Consider the following 6,586-nt stretch of genomic DNA (forward strand, 5'->3'; position numbering starts at 1 on the left):
GTTTCAGGTTATTGATAAAGGTGCAAGCCTAATGATTCGTGTCAACATGCTGATCACCCTCTATTCTGTTTACGAGTTTCTCTAATCTAACTGGGGTTTCTTAAGATTTTTCCATGCTTTTCAATCAATTTCTGCATTGATTAGTCTTCGATTGTTTGTCTCTTTAAGTTTTCTTTTAAGATTGCCTTTATTTATTGTGTGGTTCACGGGATTTTTTTTTATTTGTCGGCGAACTGCATCAAGATTTCAAACTACGGTTGATCAGGAATACTTTTTTAGAAGAAAATTTATTGTGTAATTGAACCTTCGGCTGTCTGAATCCATAACCACCATGAAACTTAAGTGCTAATCAGTTTTTTGTTTCTAACAAGATAGATGTGTACTAGCAGCCTAGCATCATGAACCCACCCTAGTATTATCATTATTAATTAATAATCATTTAAAATTCATGTTTTGTATAATCATTTGAGTAATTTTAATTCTTTTTTTTGTTTTCTTGAACAACATCATCTGAGTTACTAGGATTATAACTATATTAACATCCAACAAATCATTTAATATTCATGTTATATATATATATATATATATATATATATATCTTATCATTATGTATTGTTATTAAAGTTCATGATAGAATAAGCTATCGTTAATTTATTGAAGAACATGCACTAGAGAATAATGAAAGAACATAACGTTTTAATCCACAAGAATAATATGTAACCTCTAAATTATTCTTTTTTAGTTCAATATTATCATGTTACCATGAAAAAACACAGTCAAATTCACATCAACAACCAAAACTAAAAAAAGAAATCATAAATTTTTGTTCTCTAATCTCTACACATGACATACTACCTCAATTAAATTAAATATAAAACCCATGAAATAACATTAATCAACAGATTATATATTATATATTTACCACTACTTCTTCACCAGATTCTCAGCGATTTGCTTCAACGAAATCATGTTACATCGTACGATGGTATCCACAAACACACACGTCTCTTCCTTGGTGTTTTCTGGTGGCACATCCACCACATAGGACTCCACGACGACCGTCCCGTCAGAGACAGGCGATTGGTGGAGTGTGGTGACAGATCGGTAGTTATTAAGCCGATGGTCCCCACCCACCACGCTGAAACTCATGACGTGACGGTCGTCATCCAGGATTTCCAGCCGCTCCGTGCTGGATCCGGCTGGAAGTCCTGACACCACATGGACTTTTCTCAGGGTGCCCACATCACCGTCACCCAGAATCACATGACAACTTTTAAGAAAGTGTTTGTACGCTTGCGGGTTGTCGAATCTACGAACCACGGACCATACCGCGTCCACGGGCGCGGATATAGTCTGCGAAACCGCGGACGAGCACTGGTTGGGGCCCACCGCGTGTGTGTGGTGGTGCATGAGGTCTTCTGGGACATTTATGGATGATGGGAGTCTCCATATTGTTGTAACAGTAGCTTGTTTGTTGTGGTGGTTGACGGTGGTGGTGGTGGTTGCGGTTGCGGTTGGTTGGATTCTACGAACTTGAATTGAAGAAGGCATTATTATTATTATTATTATTATTTTTGGTGAAATGAAGGTATAATAGAGGACTAGATGGTGATGTATATTGATAATGTGTATATATATAGATGGAGATAGCGTGAGGAATGGTGGCAATAAGAGCAAGTTGTGATGGTGGAAAAGTTTAAAGAGGAAGAAACACAGGGATTACGCCGGTCATGCAAGTGGGAGCAAACAACTTGCATCATCTTTATTATTTTTCTTTTCTTTTTCCACAAATAATAACTTAATTATTTTCTGTTCAACAATAAGTAATTTGCTTTGACAGAAGGAGTAGGTGCCGGTCTTAATAATATATAGTACATAAAAATACATATTTTATCAATAATGATATTAATGATTTACAGTGTAATTTTTGAAGTTTTAAAAAAACACTTATGTATCTAATGTTTAAGTGGTTTACTTATAAAAAAGATAGTTTTTAACCTGCTTTAAGTATATTAGAATTAGAGTTCTTAAACTTGATTAATCTTAATTTGTCAAAATGTTTATAAAAGAAAATTTACTTGTTTAACTCTTAATTTGTCAAAATAAAGTAATACAATTGTTTTATGTAAAAAATGTTAAGCATCTATTTATTATATTTTTTAACAGGGTTTTATTTGGAATTCATTTTTATAATGCATCTCATATATAAATTTAATAATTCAAACGTACCAAATTATTAAGTTGGATTGTGGAAATTTTTTGTATTGTAACAACTTTAGAAACTTTAAATATTTGAAAATTTTGATTAAACATGTCCGAAAAGAAGGTGTTGAGTTTGTATCATTTTGTGGTGTTTATATATATATACACATATATTTTATTTCAAAATATATAATAGCTAGAAAATACACAAAGTATTAGTATATCAAGCAATTTTATGATTTTAGATGGTTGGATGGAATGGGAGAAAGTGAATCTATGAGCAGTGCATGAATCTTGGGCACCACCGGGCACCGACTATTAGTGGGCTCTTTTTTTACATAACCATGTGTCATGTTTACTTATTATAGAGAAAAAAAATCAAAGATTTTGTACACATAATGAATATCTTCGCTATATATAGAATAGATATGAGTGTACGCATAACCCTTTTACTTAGTTATAACAAACTAAAGTGTAACTCACTACACTTCTATTAGAGGGTGTGTAAATTAATCGTTTTTAAAAAAAATCTTACGGTTTTATGAACAATAGATACATAATATATGAACCATGCATGACATGCAAACTAAACTTTAATTATTAATGCATAGGTAAATCCCACATTTGTCGATTGATAACATTAGAGACGCTGAGACTTGTATATGTGTACAATTTAAAATATCATAAACGCATTCACAGTTAAGCGGACGTGCTTAATGGATGTACTACATAGATGATTGATTTCGTAAGAAGTCTTCAAAACTTATGTAATTTTACAACAAATTCCCAAGCTCCGAGTAATCTAAACAAACAATATTGATTAGTATGCGAAGTTTGGTTTTATAATATAATTACTAGAAGATATAATTAATTTATAAGTATATAGTTTGATAAAATATATGTATATAAAAAGTGGGAAATAGAAAATTAGTATTGCTGAATATATATTTCTTTTGAAGCTTATGGTCATATGATATCACATGATATTGGTGAGCATATATAAAACTTTTGACCGGGATTTTCCTAGCAGATTTAATAACTTGGTACTAGAAAATGAATCATTCATTTACGAAACTTTTACCACTTTATCTTTAATTTTTTTACCAACATTTGTTATCTTTAATGACGGATTGGCGATGAATCTCACCGTCTATGAAACTAATTAATATGATTTGCATGGAAATAAAACCTTTAGTGCTTTATACGCTACAAAAATAGATGGCTTTCACCGAATGATAGATACACTAGGATTCCGTCAGTGAAGATAGGCGCCATCGGTGAGCTGCGTCAAAAGAATGGGTGCACGTAATTGTTTTATCGAGATGTATCCGTAGGTTTTTTTAGCACAATTAGTTTTGTTATATCTGGGTTTTGTGGGATCCTTTTATGACGAAATATTACTTCTTTTAAATTTCATGAGTTCTGTCAATAATCACTAGCGAAGTATCTCTCTAATGGCAAACTGATTTCATGGGCTTAGCCGAAAATTGAATAATTACCTATTGACTTAATTTTTATGGGAAAATGTAAGTTTTCTTGCAATGATACATTTTATCATATTAAGATAACTGCTATTTAATCAACTATGAAATAAACAATTGTGATGAGCTCATCACACACGATTTAGTGTTGCTTTAAAATTTTAAAATCATGACTAAAATATTTAGTACATAGTAAATTCTGCCAACAGATTCATAATGCCCAGGTTCATTCACTTGGTTATAAAGCAATTTGAACTAATATACAACTAATCAAGCTTCCTTTCATAATTTCTTTTTAAATTTAATATACAAAAACAAAAGTCAATTGCTTATTTTTAACTAGCATGAGACTCATGTACTACACGAGTAATTAATAAGAAAAATTATATTAATAATTAAGAGACAACCGTTGTACATTAGTGTTTAAAACGATTTAAGTACTTATCTGGTAATTTTTGTTCTTCAAATTACTATTTAATACTCGTCAATTAACAAATAAATGTTAATGAATGATTTAAGAGATTTAGTTGGTTTTAAATTGGGAGTGGCAAGTATAAGTTTTTATTGATGTTTTTGTTTATTGTTGTAGATAATTTTAAATATGTTATCGATAATTAGGTGTATGAGGTTATATATTCCTAGACCATATGGTTAACATGTCATATATATAAGCATGATGAATATTGTTACCAAACAAATTTTAAATATTTGGTACTTCTTACGTAAACTAAGTTCTTATGCATTTTTTTCTTAAATAAACAATAAATAGTTGACCGTTAAGGAAAGAAGAGACATCCAGGATCATATCTTATGCTATGCTAGAGATGGTAACAAACCTAGGTTTTTTTTTACGTGATATGTCATATTTTGAAGAAGTTTGGTAAATTAGCGTCAATGAGTTTACATACATATATAGCACATAAAAATTAGCATATGAAGAGGTAGGTCCCAGCAGAGCCCAGTTGGACCCACAGACTCACCTTGAAGAGACGTCTGCGCAGTTCAACCCGCAAGACTCCTTAACGGACGTCTGCGTGGTTGAACCCGCAAGACTAAACTAAAGGAACGTCTGCGCAGAAACCAACTGGATCAGCAGGACCCACCACGCTCAGAGACGTGACGTCCTCACGTGCGGTACGCAAGCTGTCCCCGCAGGAAACGCCTACCAATGGTTTTCAGGTACTCCGCCTGTTCCCGCAGTTACGGATACCGGCCATCAGGGAAGGCCACCCGCGCAGCATGGCTACACGCACAAGGCTTAACTCTCATAATAATTCAGCAGTCACCTGAAGAAGGAATGAGCAAGCCGGGAACATTCCCGCACAAAGGCGGGAGGGGGAATACTCCCGCCCAAATGAGCCAGTCCGTACGATACTGAGGATCTTTTACTGTACCTGACGAGGTATGGGCAAAAGATCTGTCCAAAGATACGACAGCTCATTGACAACAGTATGGCGAGCAGCATGCTCTTGTACTGTATGTCACTATTAGCCGCTACCTACTCACCAACTCCTGACATATCACGTGCCTAGCCTGTAGTTGGTGAAAAAGGAATAGTACACAGCAGGCCTGATCACTATCAGCCGCTGCCTGCTCACCAACTACCAGCAGGGCACGTGCGTAGGCCACTGTTGGTTGAACAGGAATACTATTCAGCAGGCCACACCTCCTTGGAAACCTACCTCCGGCTATAAATACCACAAATGGTATGATCATCATATCTTAACATATTATCATCATATTATACCTGATATCTGCTCTAGCAATCTCTTAATATACATTTATATTTAAATAGTAACCTAGTCTGATTCTCACGCCGGAGGGTGGTCACAAGGAGGAACCCCCCCCCCCATTCTCAGTGACGAGCTCACGGTGTCTGTTTTGCAGGTTATCAGAAGAACCATCTTTTCTGGGTCTAACCCCTCGTGGGAAACAGCTATCTAACCCCCAGGTTACCAGTAATCTGCCCGGGGTCCGGTTAGTGTTTCTTCATTGGCGCCATCCGTGCATAAAAGCTAGAACATTTTTCTCCAGTTTTTTCAAACTTCTGGAAAGATGGTTAAAGAAACTCCGGTAACCACAACCCCAGCTACTGGGGGGAATACCGGCTACACAGTTTTTACAAACACTACCCCGGTTACCCAAGCCGGGGCAAGTGAAGTAAATTTTACGAACACTACCCCAGTTACCCAAGCTGGGGCAAGTGCAGTAAATAATCGCTCACTGGGATTCACCGATACCCAGTTAGAGAAACGAACAAGACCCCCGCCAAACACTCGATGAAGTTAAGGCGTGGGCGGAGGCACGTCAGAAGGAATTCCAAGCTGAGTTGGACGAACGCTTGCGTTCCGTCCAACAGGCTGACGAATTCGTAGAATACTTGGACGATGACTCGGAGGAGTCTGACTCCGACGCGAACCCTCGCCATAGGGCAAAAGGGAAGCGTAAGGAAACGGACTCCCAACCGAGAAGGCGTTTTGGAGAAGCCTTCAAACCAAAAAACACGAATAAAATTGCAGCTTCGATGTAGAGACTACATACTGCGTAAAGAAAGAGATCCCGAACCAGGTATCGGCTCGATGGCACTCCCATCCCAACAACATGGAAGGGAGCTCAATTACACAGTTTGCATGTAGATCAATTCCAAATTTGTAAAGAAAAGGCCAAGAGCCACTTCTAATGGAAATGATTCTCCTTAGAACATCGACGCTGATGATTTTACATTTATACTTTATGAACTATCAACACTGATGCCGGTTTTCACCGCATACATAAGTGTGAAAGTCGTTGCATGGGGAAGGCGGCAAAACCCGCATAAACCAAAAAAAAAAAAAAAAAAAACGGCAAACCTTCACGCAGGTCAGTTGAAGGGGAAAAGTTCAGTCATCCTACTAAATGAAAGT

At 36.1% G+C, this 6,586-nt stretch overlaps 1 pseudogene; it reads right to left on the reverse strand.

Moving 5' to 3' along the window:
* Positions 1-802: 802 nt before the first annotated feature.
* LOC143590717 (abscisic acid receptor PYL4 pseudogene) lies at positions 803-1,790 on the reverse strand (annotated as a pseudogene).
* Between the last annotated feature and the right edge of the window lie 4,796 nt (positions 1,791-6,586).

Source organism: Bidens hawaiensis, unplaced genomic scaffold (assembly GCF_021521415.1).
Source record: "Bidens hawaiensis isolate Kalapana, Puna unplaced genomic scaffold, B.hawaiensis_p1.1 tig00001685_1, whole genome shotgun sequence".
Classification (NCBI taxonomy): Eukaryota; Viridiplantae; Streptophyta; class Magnoliopsida; order Asterales; family Asteraceae; genus Bidens; species Bidens hawaiensis.